Genomic DNA, 19,098 nt, shown 5'->3' with positions numbered 1-19,098 from the left:
AATTGTCTAATTTGTCGATTATATTAGTTTTTTTTCTATTGTGTAGAAACCCTGTAATACGTACAACTTTTTTATTTATGTTGTATTTATATTGTGTTATAGATCAAACTTATTCGTTTAGTGTATGTTTACTTGTTTTTGTTTATATGTCTTTTTGATGGAGTTAAGCCATTTCAATTGATATTTTATAGTGTTTCTTTTCATGTTGTAAAGTTACACTACTTTTTAAGGTTAGAGTGAATGCTTGCCCCTGTTAAAACGTTTAAACCCGCTGCATTTGCATGCACCTGTCTTAAGTCAGGAGCCTGTTGTTCAGTGGTTGTCGTTTGTTGATGTGGTTCATAAGTGTTTCTCGTTTTTTTTATAGAAATTAGACCGTTGGTTTTCCTGTTTGAATTGTTTTACACTAGTAATTTTGGGGCCCTTTATAGCTTGCTGTTCGGTGTGAACCAAGTCCCGTGTTAAAGGCCGTACGTTGACCTATAATTGTTTACTTTTCACACATTGTGACTTGGAAGGAGAGTTGTCTCATCTGCATTTATTACACACCTTGCATATTAAAATATTTATGACAGAACGAGTTGCACTGCTCTGTGTGTAAGTAACGTGTGACCGAGTCACGCACTATAGAGATGGGGAATGTATAGTTTTGTTTTATTATTGTATCAACACAATGATAGCCTGTTATTGTTTTATAATCAAAATGTTAATTGTTCTTTTATATTCTGTAGGTTTTCTTTTAACAGGCGATAGTATTCAAATATGTGTGGTGTCTTTTCTTTTTGGCATATTAAAGTTAGCTTCATAAGAACATATTCTAGCACGCCGTACAATACGTGAAAATATATACTGCATATATCAAGAGGAGTTTGTTATGGCAAATTTTAAATTGTGTAATTTGTTGTCTATATTAGTTGTTTTTTATTGTGTACAAAAACTGTAATACGTACACAAGAAAGACAATATAATACAAAAGATTAAAACACTCAAATGATTCGAAAGTGGTTCTTTTGAATATCCGCCACTTACAAAACTAACATGTCATAAAAACATTACCGTTGTCAAATGTTGAGTTACAGTAAATATCCTAAACATCCAAGTGGTTGCAGGTTACAATTGCCGGATTAAAGTTTGTAAACTAACATACTATTCAGTGCAGTTATTGGTAGATTTTAAGGCATTTGACACGATTTGCAGCTGCATTCGACCGATGTAAAGATATGTGTGCTTTGTGTTTGTAAAAATAATTTTCCTTTCACAGAGTTTCCTTATAGTTCACTGTTGATTTATGCTCGATAATATAAAACTTTTAAAACATTTAAAAATAGACTCACATTAACAACTGATTGCTGTCATATTAGAATTATCTTTGACATTATATGATTAGTCATTGAGGTAAAAGACTCATGACTATACAATTTACCAATCTCTTATGTTAACAGTACAGATAATAAAGTGAGTATGTACATGTATTACGTAGAAAGTGATGATCGATTCAAATGATAGCTTTCCAGGACAGGAGACACTTTTAAAACCTCTTCGATTTATATTATGGTCCTTACCTCAAAAAATAAGTAAACTGAAACGTCTTTATAATATAGACTAACCTGACGATTATAAATGTCATTTTTGGAAAATAACATACATTAGTAGAGGATATGATTTTATCCATATATCCAGTATACTGAATGAGTGTTATGTTCAATAATATTTCTTTCAATACTTTGTTGATTTCCAATCACATCTATTGTTCCATTTTGTACAAATCTTTTTATCATCAGAACTTGACAATCTCTGAAGCTTTCCCCCATGTGTGTCTTGTAATAATCCGTTAGTTTCTGTTAATGCTGATTTAATAAAAGCAAAATTTATACCATCTTCATCTGAAGAGGTACCATCAATTTTCCTGTCATTAACAAAAAAAAAAAAAAAACACATTGCAAAAAATAACGTTTCATATTGCACATGCTATTTTTAACTGATGGTAAAAGTAATAAAAAAAAAATGATTTGTACACTCGTGTTTTTTTAACGATAGAAACAATCTGACACAGTGGCAAACACTTAGTTTAATGTTTTTGTTGTCCGAAATCCAGGTACATCGTTTTATTAACCAGTTTGCTTTAATTGTTTGGTTTTTTGTCTATTCTTTTCATCTTAGATGTTTTTATTTTTTTCTATTTTTTTTTTTTTTTTTTTTTTAAAGTCGTTCTATTCTTTTTCGTTACGTTTTCTCCATAATTTCTTTTTTTTTCTCCCTTTTTCCCTTTTAAAATTTTCATACGTTTCTTATAGCATGTCAAATTATTTTCGTTTGCATTATTTTTTGGGTTAAATTTTCCTAAAATTCAAATATCCTCATGGTATGCGTGATCTCTAGTTCTGAACATGTCATGTGATCAGAGCTAACAGTTTCTACTATTTCCACAGCAGAGTGAGTCAATATTCATCCATTGACCCAATTACTTTCCGATAATGTTTCACGTTTGAGTTAGAACACACATTTAAAACTCGTAATCTAAACATTGTGCCTATTTGTAATATATTTGTCCTTATTGATATTCAAGGCTCGACGCTTTTCAAACAATGCTCATGAAAACATAATATGTATTGCTTGTTTCACTGAATACAATGACAAAGTAAGAACAATTAAAAATCAAATAAAAGTTTATGCAAGCCTTTTTTTATTAATTTGATTTAATCCTGGACAAACCTTCTGTAACGATTTAATAAGGCGTCAAAGAAAAAAGCAAAAACAACAATTAAACAACAAGAATATAAAATATGGTGACATGATACGATTACCAGTTAGACAACAACATATATCCACTAGAGACCAAATGATATTAGCAATACTAGGTCATCTACTATGAGCTATCAGCAATACCTATACCGCATTTCAAGCTGTTAACGACCCCGACATGCTAAAATATCAATCAATTCAACCGAGGTCTGATGTTTGTAACATGCATTATATGCTCCTGATAGAGATTTCCCGATTTGCTACCGTACCAACCGTAGTATGAACCGGGAGCCGTCATTGAACTTTTGAAAATAATTTATAAATGCCCTCAATGTCAGCTTATGTTTTTTTAATCATTATCAAGAATATATGGAGGATTTTTAGCTACAGCTTGGTATTGTTTCTTGGGGATATTTTTCCTGTTCATAGCATTCGATATTGTGTGTACTCGATTTTGCGTTCAACCACGAACGGTTTTTAGTTAAGATTGATTTCCCTTATTTCCCTTGAAATTGCACAGGCAAATAGAAGGTAAACATAAACATAAAGCGCATTCATATTTTATCGAATGTTCGCTTTTATATTGATATAAAAGTATAGAATGGATAGGTTAGCATTTCTGGGGTAGGCTTTTAGAAAACATGATAGCATAAGAACTATTTCAACAAGCAAAACTTACCTTATTAAAATGGTATTAATGAAGAACATAAATACAGAACTGGTTGCGCAACTGTTTTCAGCTACACATAAACATATTTATGAGCAAGTCCCTAGGTATATATATAAACTTATACCATATCGGTGAACGAAATATTTTATAATTAAATAGTCAGTATCAATTCTTCGCATTCTTTGATAGAATTTAATTTTTTTTTTGAGTAGTTCAAGTTCATTATCTATACCATTCTTATAATTTTCTGTATTTTCTCAAAAACGTCATACACACTTATGAGAAATTTTACCAAAGTACGAAAAAAGGTCAAATAAAATGTACGCTATGAACACGAGTGTCAGTTCAATTTACTATAATTGTATGACAATTCTTCTGGTCATTTTAAATTGAATGATTCAAGACATTGGTGTGGTTTTTTTTTCATCGGCAACAGCAAAGTGATTATTTATTTTTCTAAAGTCTTTTAAGTTTACTTTTTTAGCGCTCTAGAACAAAAATCTGCAGTTGTTAGAAAACAAAACAAAAGGATGAGAAGAGTGACCTTTCTCACTCAAAATGAAATCTCAGCTCTCTCATCCTCTCGAGAAAACATTTTCTGCTGTAATAATCGACATAGATTACTGAAATAATAATAACGATTTCAAAATCATGCAAGAACTAATAAAGAAATCAACACAAACTTGACACGTCAACGAAAATAAACAACATCGTGTAACACGAGTTTTAGAAAGTACTTCATATATATAATTTAATGATTCCAAATTTTGTTTATACTTTAAAAAAAAAATTAAATAAACATAAAAAAAAAAAAAAAAACCTATAACAAACAGAGACGTAAATCTATAATCAGAATCTAAAGGAAAGGACGTGTCAACTCAGTTCCTTTAAGGTCTGTTTGATTCATGCACTTGTGCACAACTAAATATTATCATAAAAATCATACACGAAGTGTTTTAGAAACGTTAAAACCGTTTACAAATAAATAGTTAAGCTAGTTTTTTGCTGATATGCATTTCATTTGTTAAAATGTCACCAAGATGCTTTAAATATTCTCATGCATTTAATGATACCTCCAAAACAGCACTAATCGTTGAGTTACGAACCATCCATACATGATACGTAGCACATCGGGACACCTCTGCCAGGGGACAGGCACAAACATAATGTTGTTGGGTTAAACATGGTTGCGGGATCCAATCTCCTTACCTAATGAGCAGATAATGTAACAGCTAATCACACTGATACACATAAAATTTTTGTTGGAAAGAGCTTGACTCGTAAGATTGACACAATGGACACACACAATTATCAAACACTAAAGACATAAAGTAACTACGTGACAGTACTCGCAATAACGTAACAATAGTTCAAATTCAATAACACCTAATGAAAAAAATCATGTGTCCAAGACAATAGTATATTTGCAAATTTACAAATGTTAACTACTGATGAGTCTTTTTTTTATTGAATACCAATTGTGTGGATTGATGGAAACTTGTATTTTCGTGGATAATTGGTTTAATGGTTTTGCCGAAGCCAGCATTCAAGCCTATACAAAATGCATATTTCGTTGAACACGAAATCTAAAGAATCCTCAATAACAGGCAGATATTCTCAAAAAAATCAAATATTCATCTTCTATTTTGTCCATTTATTTCATGTTTCACTTCCAACTGAACGAAATACAGTTTATAATCCAATTGTTCTTTAATAATAGCGATAATTCCTAAAACCGCAGTTAGTAATATATTCAACAGTCAAAATGTATCGCACATATGATGTAAACAATTAACAAAATTGTTTGCATATCATGATTTTACTGATGATAGTATGGTATACACAACATGAGATCACAGAATAAGTATTAGATACAATACAAAGGTAACAAAGAAACAGGCCGGTAACAACCGTTGCCGGATAGTTTTTCTGCACGAGTAGTCAGGTCAAGGTCCGAGGCGCTAGCCGAGGACCTTGACCTGACTACAAGTGCAGACAAACTATACGGCAGGTTGTTTCCGGCCTATTTTTTGTTACCTTTGTTTTGTATCTGACTTGTACGACGTTTCAGGAAGGAAGTAGTACATTTTGCATTTAGAAGAGGTAGCAAAACTAAACATATTAGAAACTTCAATGGCCATATACCAGTTAATGTAAGTTACAGTTTAAAAACATTTTTTTTCACTTCCCTTAAGCCGAGAATTGTTTTTCTAAAAAGATTTCAAGAATTTAATAACTTTAAAAAAAAAGAACCATTTCAAGGAAAATATGAATGTTGTTTACATTTGAGACTTTTTATAATGCAACTTCGCTAGTTAGTAATTTATAAAAAAAAAAAAGAGCTAACATTTGATTTTTATTATTGTGGAAAAACGGAAGGGAAAGCGGGGGGGGGGGGGGGGGGGGGGGGGGGGTGTTAATCCATTTAAAATTAACAGAACTGATATTAAGTGAATGAAATGTTATGAAAAACTGGATTTTGTCTTGTTATTTGATATATATATATATATAGGCATATATTTTGGATTTTTTTTTAATAGTTCATACATATAGGTTTTTTTTTATATGCCTCTGATAGTGTTGATCAGGATTTAACACGTGTCACTATATGATCCAATCGCAGCTTATCGTTCAAAATTGATGACATTAGTTGAATGATTTTTCTTCATGATTTGCTGCATATTTGAACATGTATTACATGGACACTTTTTATTTATAGGATCAATCGTGCATTGGTGAGTTGATAGGGATTTTATCTTTTGATTAGATTTGATTTTTTTATATATATTTCCTGTCTTTTTTATTGAAATATAAACGTTGGTACCAGCATTTCTTTACTTTCAGCATTCTCAACAATACTATTCATGTCCATATGTTGAAGGTAAAAAAAAACACTTACGGACCGACCATTTAGCTTCAAAAGGGGGTATCTTCTTTTCTGAGTAAGAACATTATTTATTTTTTCAACGCTATCACCCAACTATTTTCATTTTTTTTTTCGAAATTAGACGATTATATACGGTATACGGAAAATCGGGAATCAGAACATTATTTTGTCATCTGCTTGACCACCAATATATTTTTTCTTATAAAATTGGGTATCAAAATATTTTTTAGAAAAAAGACATACCCCCCTTTTTTTTAAGTTAAATGGTCAATCCCTTAGTGTACTGATATGAATAGTAATTTACTGGAATTGTTTGAGATATAGTTATTGATGCTAACGTAAATATTTTAATCAAAAAGACAGGAAATATGTCGGTGAAACAAAAAGTTCAAATCTAATTGAAATTTACAGTGCCCATGAACTCTCTGATCATGCACGAGTGATTCTATTCATAAAAAGTGTCCGTGTAACAACTAAAAAGTGTCCGTGTATCATCTAAAAAGTGTCCGTGTAACACCCGTTAATGTACTATTTTTCTATAGCTCTGCTGGGGGGTAAAGTCGTACAATATCAAAAACTTTAAAGATGTTGGTTTCTTTCTATACAAATAATGAAAAACATTAGGATTCGAATAAATTCTGGTATGAGATCAATCTCGAAATATTCAATTTATAAAATTACTTCGAGATAGATCTGCAGTTATTCAAAGATCCAGATGTAAATAAAAGCAACAGTAGTATACCTCTGTTCAACAATCATAAACCGATTGAGAGAAAACAAATCACGACTACAAACTAAAACCGAAGGAAACCCATCAACTATAAGAGGAAAACAACGGAACAACAGAAACACTGAAGTGCAACAAAACCAAACGCCAACATACATAGAAACGGACTATTTGATAACAACTGCCATATTTCTGACTTGGTACAGGATATTTTAAGAAAAAAATGGTGGGTTGAACCTGGTTTTATGGCTAGCCAAATCCCCGCTGATATGGCAATGTTAAAAAATATCGCTAAAATGACAACAATATGTGACAGAAAAACAGTACAAACAAACAAGAACACTCACCACAGAGAAACGCATAAATAGATAATATAATAGTATATTTTGACATGTAAACCACAGAATAACAACGGACATCTTCCTTTAACAACAGTACAGCACACCACAAACAGTGACGTATTTTTGTGACGTATATATATAATCTTGAAATTCATACAATTGTATGAAACGATATCCAAAAATTTACAATTATTTTTACAATACTAGTCCAAATAATTATCATGATTATGACGATCTTGAAAGGTTATTTTAAATGAATGCTGTGACCACATCATAATTATTTAGACGAACACAATACTTTATCCACGGAAATATGAAATTAACTCGACTATACTACCAATTAAGACATATGTGAAATATACCGAAAAAAACTTAATTGAAACCACAAACGATAAGATATAACACAATATCCAACCGAACCCACTAAAGAAACATGACGAAATACATGAATGTTGGATGTATAAATAATTTTTTAGAGGTTTTAGATAAAATACGTGCTCTTGATGGTCCTTTTAATTATGTTGACAGTTATGATTTTTCTACTCTCTACACTACACTTCCACACACACATACATTCATATTCAATTAAACGGTCTTTTGAAAAGTATCATTGCAAATTTATTTGTTTTAACTCGTTTAAAGCCTTTTTCTGTAACGAAAAAGGAAAGTGTGCTAGATACACTTACTGGAAATGTGAAGATATGATTGAGGTTTTGAATTTTCTCCTGGACAACATATATGTACGTTTCGGCAATAAAGTGTATCGACATGTAGTAGGTGTTCCTATGGACACTAATTGCGCCCCTTTAATAGCAGATGTATTCCTATATTGCTATGAATCACAGTTAATGGCCAAAATCAGTAAGGACACGTCATTGTTACATTTGGTTGACACATTCAACAATACATACCGTTATCTTGATGATATTTTGTCATTAAATAATCCAGAGTTCTCACAATTTACTACCGAAATTTACCCAAAAGAACTTATTTTAAATAAATCTTACATGAACAGCAGTAGTTGTCCTTTTTCTAGATTTAAACATACAAAAATTTCGACAAAAGAGACGTCTTACGTTTTTCCTCATCTTTGGAAGTAGTTGATACGGGTTTGAATAGTCTATGATTAGCAATCTCCATGATTAATGCAACTAAAAAGTAAAATCACAAAAATACTGAACTCCGAGGAAAATTCAATCGGAAAGTCCCTCATCACATGGCAAAATCAAATGACAAAACACATCAAACGAATGGACAACAACTGTCATATTCCAATATTATCTATACAAAACAGAATTAAAATCAATAACGGAAGTATGTTTAGTCCCTTTAAATAGTAAATAAAGTTTAGATAATGACATGGAGTATAATTTAGTTCTGATATGGTGAATGTTTTTGAACATACGGTAACAGACTATCAATTGTCACGGTGTGAACAGCAGGTGGTATATAATTTCTGTGACCATGACTTCTATTTTGTCGAGCAGAAGTGTTAAATAACTGTAGTTTATTGACAGTACTACACCTAAGACTAGAAAAAATACATACACCATCAATGATGTCATCGCATCCTTAGGGAATGGCTGTTCCCAACTCTCTAATCCACAAGTCTTCCCTTTGTAGACGATATGGTGTGCTCAATATTTAGTTTGTAACCCGGATTTGATTTTTTCTCAATCAATTTATGAATTTCGAACAGCGATATACTACTGTTGCCTTTGTTGGGTCATTTGTTGAATGATATATTTTTCTCTATAATCCGGACTTTCATTGACACAATATAATAGTCAGGCTGATTAAAATGTTTAAAGAGAAATGTGTTGTTATTAGGATCATTATATAAATAACCCCTAGCTGAGAGGGTGATAGAGCAGATTGTTACCCCGAGAAAACATTGTCAACTGAGGCGAAGCCAAGGTTGACTATGTTTTTTTCGAGGGTACCAATCTGCTCTATCGCCCTCTCACCTATGTGATATTTAATTCATTATACTGAATGTCCTATCATTATTGTCTTTTACTGTTGAATTTTAAATTTAAAGTATTTTACTGTGACGTCACGTTCATTACAACGTTACAGATATTAGAAAAATCAGCATTTTGACAGTCTATGAAAACGTTCTTAGCCAAAACGTAGAACTTAAACATTGTCTTTAATTATTTAATGTAGATTCAATTTATTGTCCTTTAAATTATCGATTTTTGATTGGTCTGCACGAGAGGGTGACATTCAAACAATTGTCTCCCGCTCAGCCATGGGATAGAGAAAATTGTCTCCCTCGTATTAACCAATCAAAATATGGCTTTTTAACGTAAAGTATTATAATAACATTAAACCGATGGTCATTCATTCTAAATATGCGTCGTTGTCGAGTTTCCCCGACGAAAATCAGTCCAGAAAGAGCACATTCAATACCGTACACAATATTGTAAGCAGTACAATTTAAATCATCATGGCTGTGTGTATTGTAACTTTTGGTGGTCATACCTTGAAAGTGGGTATCACATATTAGCATACCACAGGTTTTACAATTTTTACGGTAACATTTCGAAATAGAGCAATATTGTAAATTGTCGTTGAAATCTAAAATATCTGAACGTTGAACAGTACAGGGTCGAATATAAACAAAATAACAAACACTAAAATCCCATATTCTTACGCGATATTCCCGCTGGGTATCATTTCAGTGATTGTTCTGCTTTATCACAAAGCCCACAATGCAGTTTATGACATCGTTGACGTAGTTTAATTTTCTATAATGGTGACTCACTTCCAATGATGGCGTCTTAGAAACACCGGTTCTGTGATAATTGGGCCATTAGTGGAATGATTGCTGTGCTAGCCCAACATATTGGAGGTCAAAGTCATAATAATCAAAAATATAAATTACTTCTGAACTTTTTCAGGTCTCACTGCGAACTATGTTAAGTTCCTTTTTTGTGACATTACTGATGAATGTTCATGAATGCTATATGTATACGCAGCATTTAGAGTGTGAGTTACAACAAAGGTAACACTCTGCAAAATCAATGCAGACACTTTTTCTGTATCAGTTCATTCCTTACACTATTAGCTTTCTTTGAAGCAATCATAGGGACATACAAAATGTCTAGAATTTTTGTTTATTTAATTTATTTAAATATGTTCAAACAACACCGAAGCTGGAATTAACATATTTATAGTAAAAATAAATCCTTGGTGTACTCGTATTCTTATTTTGTCATATTTTATCCTATTAACGTGCTTCTCTGGATACTATCCTCTTTTTGTAATCAGTTTAAAGAGCAAAAGCATGAATTGAATAGAGAGCACTTCCTGCTCTACACGTGACAGTAGGTTTCATGCTGTTACAATAGGCTCCCTTAACAAGGTAGTTAGAATATTGATACATTCCTACAGCAGAATGTTAGCACTAGAAAAAAAGACACTTGTATATATAATTTAGTGTCATAGTACTGTTAGTAAGACAGAAACAGTAGTTTGTATTCAATTACTTAAATGGGAATTTTAATAAATATATGATGTTTCACGGAGGTCACAATAGGAAAATTAAACAAAATTTATAAACACACAAATGGCCGCAAAAACAATGATGTTCAACCTAAAAAGGTATCAGCATGTTAAAGTATGCTTGAAAAGATACGTGTCTGTAGATTTCCAGAAGATCAGTGAGTAAGATAATATATTAATTGTGTTGTACAAGAAAAACAAACGAAATACAGGGGGACTTCAACATGTTTCTCAAAACTTCAACTACACTTAATCAATACAAAAAAGGAAGTTAAAGCTCCATCGAAGTTTACAAAACCTACATCCAATCGTAACGTATAGAGAGGAAAGTGTGTCACTATTCGATTTTTTTTTTGTTCAATGGATGACCCTAGGAACCTTAGGATTTCAATAAAAACAAATAATATCGGACAATAAACAAAAAACACATAAAAGTTTACACCTTTTCCAAATACTAATTTCCTGAGGAATCCTTTATGATAGTTATAAAAAGAAACCAAAATAATCCGTAATACAATGTGAAGGCATCAAAGACATTTTTAAAAAGAATATAAAAATATAGATATCACAATTTATCCTGATGTAACAATAAGGAGATTTGAGTAGTTTGTTTCAAATTAATGTGATATGGTCTATAGACCATAAAATCGAAAAAAATGAATAGATAGGGCATTATTTTTGTAAAATAAAACTATGTCAATCATTCGTTCTAAATTGGCTATATCATTTATACTAAGCATGCTAAGGTTGCAAAACATTTTATAAAATTTAAATCTCAAAAAATGCTTTTACTAGTTAAAAAGCTATCTAAAATTTTAAAAGTTGGCGATTGTTGAGAAATAGTGTCCAATCACTTGCTAACTCTTTGTCTATCTTTTATAGCAAGCGCATAATTATTCTATTATGTATTACTACTGAAATTAGCAAAACATTATTAACTTCCTTGTTGTTTTCAACCACAATTTCTGTAATGAACCCGATTATATGAAATATGTATTGACAATATTTATATGACGTAGGCTATGTTTGTTTTGTTTTTCTTTCGTAAATTGAATATATTGAAATAACGGAATATATTAAATAGTACCAAGGATAATAGGTGTCACGCTGTAATACTGTTATAAATTAAGATAAATTATAGAAAATAACGAAAATATTTTAAAGGCATGCTCTATTGCATAGATAACAACCTATTTAACTTAGTTTGATTTTGATTTCTTATGCAAAGGAACGAGTTCAAATCCGTTCAACGAAATGACTGAACATGATTTATAACGAACCTTTGTTAAATTCTCCTTTGATTTTATAAATTTTTAAGAAACTAAGATTTGAATTCCCTCAGGAAAAGGTTGATTTGGCTATTACTGTAATGTCCCTTTGGTTGTATAGCTCTTCATTTGTGTCGTTTGGTATCTATCCAGCTAGTTTTGAAGAGTTTGGCTTTGACCTTCAAACGTAAACAATTGAAAGTGTTATTTTCATTTATATTCCCATTTACGTGTTACTGTTGTGATGTTTGTTATACAAATTTGGACAATTTTTAACAAATCAGGGTTTTAGCATAAGGTCTATAATGACCAATTCATAGTCAACATCATCCTTACATGTGATTGTTAGAAATCAATCTTGTGATGACAAGTTGCAAGTACTCTTTGAAACATAATTATCATGATCAAGATATACGATACTACCAAACATTGGGACAAATAATAACGCTGGCTACAATATATATGTTTCTATTTATAGGGAAGGACACCGTTAGAATCTTTGGAAGAAACCTACAAACAATCACATAAGTATATTGGGGAAACAAAGGTAAGACCACGATAATAATGAAGTCAATATGTGTTCACGTGTTCACACCAGTATTTAGTGAGTTTATTTATATTATATATCATAAGAAACGTAAACATATTAACATTTATCAAACTCCACGTATTACATAGTCATCTTGATACATATGTAATTAATATTTGGTAAAGGACTCTCGAATTGGTCCAACCCACACATTCTCTGATATGTTTAAACAAAAAAGTGTCAGCTTTTTTCAGATTTAGATCTGTTTGTGGATCCAATGTTGTTCATTTTCGGTGTTTCACTGTCTATATCACTCTGCTCAGGTCTACAATAAATTGTATATCACAGCTTTGTGACGTCAAATACGTTAACCCCACCTAAATAACTTTGACCCGAACATATCACCGACAACATAATAAATGTATCGACGTTGCTTTGTTTGACACGAACTTATCAAGTCATCTTTCGGTTTACTGGTGAAACAAAGGAAAAAGACTTGTTTCTATCAGGCAAAATGCACACATACAATCAGATAAATCGATTATCAGATATTCATCATATTAATATCGTCAAATATCATTCAACAAAAACTTCATAGTGTAACTTTTACAATATTAATATGCAGACAACCTCATAATCGGTTCTGTTCTTGTTCTTCAGTTCGATTTATAATATCTATCTATATAACAACAGTTGAACATTTCGAATATATATTTAGATAGAAAAATGACGATGTGGTATGAGTGCCATCGAGACTACTCTCACTAGTAACGGGTTTTACTACTGAAACGGTAATTTTAAACTGAACAACTCTTAAATGCCTGAATTTACCGCAAGGAAAACTGTCAAGATCTTTTTCAGTTGTTCAGTACATGTTCAGTACACTAACTATTGCGATCGATTAAGTATCAGTCAGTACTGGTTTAGGTAATTAAGAAAAAAAAACCGTAGCGTTAAATCCAGTACTGTTAAGTACATTTTAGTACACGTCAGTTCATCGATAAAATATTTGATTGGGAATTTTCAGTAGCATCCAGTACCAGGTAATTCTATCAATGTTGACATAAAATTGTTTGTGCAGATTCATAAGGTTTGTCTCCCTTTATTCGAGCTTGTTTGCAATACCCTGATTTCTCAATTATATTCATGTCCTTCCGTGAAAATTTGTTTGCTTTGTTCAATTGTCCAAAATAAAATATATGTGAAGGTTAAATGAGCATAAATTACAACTAAAATGAAATATTTTTTCGGAATTGCGTACAAATTTACCTAGCTTTAACGGCTTTCCGGGTAAAATTCTACAACTTTTAACCTTTAAAAAATGTATTATCTGATGGAATATAGAAATAAAACAATAAGTCAGATGCTAAAAAATATTCAAAAATATATGTAATTGAAATGTATGAATGATGTCTCAGTAGATAAAGGTCATTGAAGTCAAAATACCTTTGCTAGACTTTATATTGTTGTTGTAGGTTTTCTACTTTTTCTATGTATAAACAAACAAAACAAGACACTTTATTTATTATACTTTGAAGCTAAAATGAACATAATTCATCACACTAAGTATCTTCAAGTAATTTTGTGTGTGTTGGTATCAAATCACATGTTGACATTTTTTTTTTTTATTTCTACTATACTTCCTGATATTTTTAAAACACTTAAATTCTATATACATTTGTTACTGATGAATAATATATAATACTTACCAAACTAGTTTAATCTAATCCAATAATTTGTTAACTACAAACAAGTGCTTTTTTGGCACTAGTTTTCGGACAATGAATTAGTAAACAGGTTAACTAATGCAGCACAAAAGGTCAAGTACAAAATAACTGTCAATGAATGATTATAAATATGGGAAAATGAATACAATTTCGGAAAGCAAATAGATGTTCCGTAAACACGTGATTTATACCACGGAATTCTATACTTTATATGTATACACTGTATTTTAAAGAATGTATATGTAATACTTTTGAAAATTGATTACTTTTTTTTTTACTGAACTTTTTCCCTGGAAATTCAGTAACTAATAACAGGGATACTCGGGCTAACGCTGTAATCCGAGTAAATTGTTAAAACAGCAGATATCTAATAAAAGATATTTACTTTCAAAAAAAAAAAAAAAAAAAAAAAAAAAATGTATACTCAATTGATTAAATCGGACTTGACAATTAGACTTTGTTATTGTAAAAATCAATTTTAACTGTAACTATGACATGTAGTTTAAAGAGATTAAAATTCATTGAATATCATTCAATTTGCAATGTATATTTGTTCATGTTTTAATATCAAATATACTATATTGCAATCATAAAAATTTAACAAGTTTTCAAATGGAAAGAAATATTGATGATCGAAAATAATTTTTACTTAAAAACTGTAATGTATTTGTTACTTCTTTTTGGTAAATTGTATCTATAAAGATTATGTTCCGTAATGACAGGAATTTTTATTCGAGGTCTGTAAAAATACTAGACACAAGCTTTTATTAATACTTCGTTAGTTAGCAAGTAAAAAAAAAATCTAAATTTCCAACAGTTAAAGAATATTGTTTATACAGCATAAAACATAAAAGGCTCCTTAAGTCTCCATTCGTTGCTGCATAATAAGTCGCTAAAAAACAACGATTTTCAAATAAAATGTCAAAAAATAGTTGTCAAATTCGCGAGTAATTACGTAAATACGTAGCAACAAATACCATGTATTGTGTATTTTAGATATTCAAGATAATTGAAATAAAAATGATCAAACCCCCCCCCGAAAAAACAAAACAAAAGATGTAAGATAGCTTTTTGTTTTTTTAAATTACATGTTTAATCTGGATATTGGTTGGCTTCGTTCTTTACTTGTTTTCTCGTGTTTTTTTTTTTAATGACAAATGAAAAAAAGAGTCTTAATATTTATAATTTTGTATAAAATAAAATTTTGACCAAAATAAAAACCCAAAATTTGTTAAATTACTTTAATAAACGAGTATTCAATTATAATGTCCATGCCGTACAAAAAGCACCCGGAAAATAGCAGTTTGATAAAGGGATAAATTCGTATATGCCTGGCAAATAATAACAAATACCAAATTCAGCTATTATGTATACATGTATGTATATTATATAATTATTACAACTGTATAATATTGCTTATGTGTATAATATCATCCCAACAAATTTCCATTGTCCAAGTGACTGTGATCGATCGATAATATACGTCCAATATGCGTGCCGTATACAGAATGTCGTCCCTCCTCTGGTCGGTGGACAAATTAAATATGAAATGACAAGTTTAAACACACAAGAGACAGATCATTCGGTCTGTACATGCCTATATTGGTTGAAGGCATATAATTGCTGATATATTTGTCATTGAAACTCTGATTGAAATTTGTCTTATTGGCATCATACAACATCTCCTTATTTATATTTTGAATAAAATGTCACTGCCAGCGGTTATGTTTAATAAATGATAATATTGATGAACTAATGTTTCTGTTTACGTTAAACCAAATATCAACATTTACTCTTCCACCAGACAGTCTGAAATATTTTATTATTATATAATGTACACTTTAGTTCGAAGCTTCCGTTTATTTTCTCATGTGTTGTGTTTAAATTGTTCTTTTCAGTGAAAATTAACAGTAAAAATGAATTGAATTTTTGAGGGAATTATTTGTCAGTTATATTGATCAAGAAAATAGGCAATGTCCAAGTATGTAAAGTTTTTATTCCACGATTATACTTTAAAATCTAAAATACTGCTCGTTACCACGACATTCAATTTTTTTAACAACCCGACAAGTATGAAATTCAATGTACATTTGTAAGAATATATTGGGTATAAGTGAAAAGACAGCAACCACACAAAAACAATATGCAGAAGACATCACAAGACCAACATACAGTCAAAAACAGTAGACAAGTTTACCCATATAGTGTATAACAGTTGAGAATTAATCTAACGGAAACAATGAAATATCTGTCATCAACGCGTACATTTTATTTTTATAAAAAAAAATTCTGAACATGTATGTAATATTTGCCACTGGATGTTAAGCAATTATCAATCGATCATTTTCATGAAATGACATTATGTTTTAAAGCTCAAAGTAAGTATATATTTATATATACACCGTAACACGTGAAGCTGTGATACTGTGATTTTTTTTTTTGTGAAGATGTTTTAAAAATATTAGAATTATTTAGAATCTCTAACTCAAGTTAAACATGTTCACTCAGCAAGGTCTGTGTATAATATGAATTCATTTAGGAAATAAGTGTTTAAAAAGAGTAAATTTGGTGTGGGATAATTTCAATTTGGCAAAAAACTATGATCATCAACGTGTCGTCTAAATAGAATGCAGTCATGCAGCCATTGCCGTGAAAGTACATGCAAATCTTCCATAGGTATACATACAATTTATCATGATCTTTTTTTTATATAATCTTCAGGGGAAGCCTATGTCTGAAACTTATGTGCAGTTCTTGTAGTTTATATTTTTAATGGTAACACGATAACATGTTTTAAAACTGACTATTTTAACCCCCTTTTTAACATTGTATCGTAATCCTTAAAAGTACATTCGAGAAGAGAGTTGAAATAGTTTGGTAATTTGTAGAAATAAAATGTGCAAACATGTACAGCTTGTGCATGCATTATTTTTTAGATTAAAAGTTAGAACTAAATATACACAGGTAACTTTCAACCGACTGTAACATGTGATTTAAAGCCGAGGAGGACATCCTTGATTGGGTTGGTAATTAGCTATTTTGTTAATTTGTCTGATACATGTATAGTGTGAGCCGATACGAATCACCGAACACTAAACACCTGGTCATGGAATTAGCACTATTCGGTCACTAAAATTACGGTACGTCTAAAAACCGCTCAGGACCTGCTGAGTGCACTCAGAACATAAAAAGTGCACTCAGGACATGTAATAGATGTTTTAGTGTGCGTTAAGGGTATGCATTCGATAGATAATTTAATTTTTGATCTTATAATTTTTGTTTTCATAAAATCAATTCAATAATAAGTTTTTATCGGCACGCGCCGTATTTTGGGATATGCACGACCGATGGTCATATGCAATACCAATTATTATGTTGATAAGGTCGTTTGATCTTTAATAATTAGGAGTGTCACTGTGATTAGTGATGGTTTATAAACACATACAAGAAAACTTGGCAAACAAAAAAGTTTTCTTTTGAAAAATGATAAACATACTGAATTGCAAAAATGTTAAATAAACTTTTCGTTTTGTTTGTAATTATTGAAGCCAATTGAGAAATCTTCATAAAGTCGGGAAATTTTCCATTCAATCTATTTTATTTGAAAACGTTAAAAAAATATCGATACAAATTATTGCCAAATGTGGCGTCCTTGGGGATCAAAACCCCGTTTTAACAGCGTTTGTCTACTTTTGTCTTTTGCCGAACATTCTAAAACATAATGAAACTTGTCGCCAATACCACCGGAATTACATAAAGTACAAATAAAATTTTCTCTCTGATTATTTTGCCATCTACCAATTTCAATAGAAATGTTTGTGTTCAAAGATCTAAATCTACAAAAAGAATCACTAATTTTGTCATATAGAATATCAAAGTAGGCTTCGCAAGTTAGACTGTTTTTGCATAGTCTTTAATCGTCCCCCCCCCCACCTAAATTTCTTGTAACCCCTGATAGTATTGAACATTATTAATAGACAGCTTACATATGCAAAAAAAAAACAACAACAAAAAAACTCATTCTTAGATATAAGAAGATGTGGTATGAGTGCCAATGAGACAACTCTCCATCCAAGTAAAAATTTAAAAAAATTAAAAGTAAACCATTATAGGTTACAGTACGGTCTTCAACACGGAGCCTTGGCTCACACCGAACAGTAAGCTATAAAGGGCCCCAAAAAATTACTAGTGTAAAACCATTCAAACGGGAAAACCAACGGTCTAATCTATATAAAAAACGAGAAACGAGAAACACTTATGAACCACATCAACAAACGACAACTACTGAACATCAGATTCCTGACTTAGGACAGGTGCAAACAAATGCAGCGGGTTATAACGTTTTAATGGTACCAAACCTTCACCCTTTTTCCTGAAACAATAGTGTAACATCACAAAATAGAAAGACACACTATAAAATATCAACTGAAATAGCTTAACTCAATCAAAGGACATATTAACACCATTGAACATACACTGAACAAATAAATTTGACCTATGACACAATGTAAATACAAAATAAATAAACTAAGGGAAGAATAATAAAAGTAACATGTTATATCGGTAAGAAATGTTAAACAATTAAAGAAAAACAATATGCTCGAACAAAAATACCATCCATTTGAAATTACTTTAAATATATGAAGCAACTTTGTAATTAAAATTTATTCAATAATGATCAAATAATTGTTAAGAAA

At 30.8% G+C, this 19,098-nt stretch overlaps 2 protein-coding genes across 2 annotated transcripts in view; one reads left to right on the top strand and one right to left on the bottom strand.

Annotated features, from left to right (window-relative positions):
• LOC127731794 (26S proteasome non-ATPase regulatory subunit 10-like) overlaps positions 1–19,098 on the top strand; it is a 114,884-nt gene that overhangs the window by 72,583 nt on the left and 23,203 nt on the right. The gene's annotated exons all lie outside the window — the stretch shown is intronic.
• LOC127731659 (tight junction protein ZO-1-like) overlaps positions 15,631–19,098 on the bottom strand; it is a 611,031-nt gene continuing 607,563 nt past the window's right edge. The window contains exon 32 of the transcript XR_007995667.1: positions 15,631–15,640. The gene's annotated coding sequence lies outside the window, so the exon portion shown is untranslated. The remainder of the gene's footprint in view (positions 15,641–19,098) is intronic.

This window comes from Mytilus californianus, unplaced genomic scaffold (assembly GCF_021869535.1).
Source record: "Mytilus californianus isolate M0D057914Y unplaced genomic scaffold, xbMytCali1.0.p SCAF_20, whole genome shotgun sequence".
Classification (NCBI taxonomy): Eukaryota; Metazoa; Mollusca; class Bivalvia; order Mytilida; family Mytilidae; genus Mytilus; species Mytilus californianus.
This window is presented reverse-complemented; position numbering and strand designations above follow the sequence as displayed.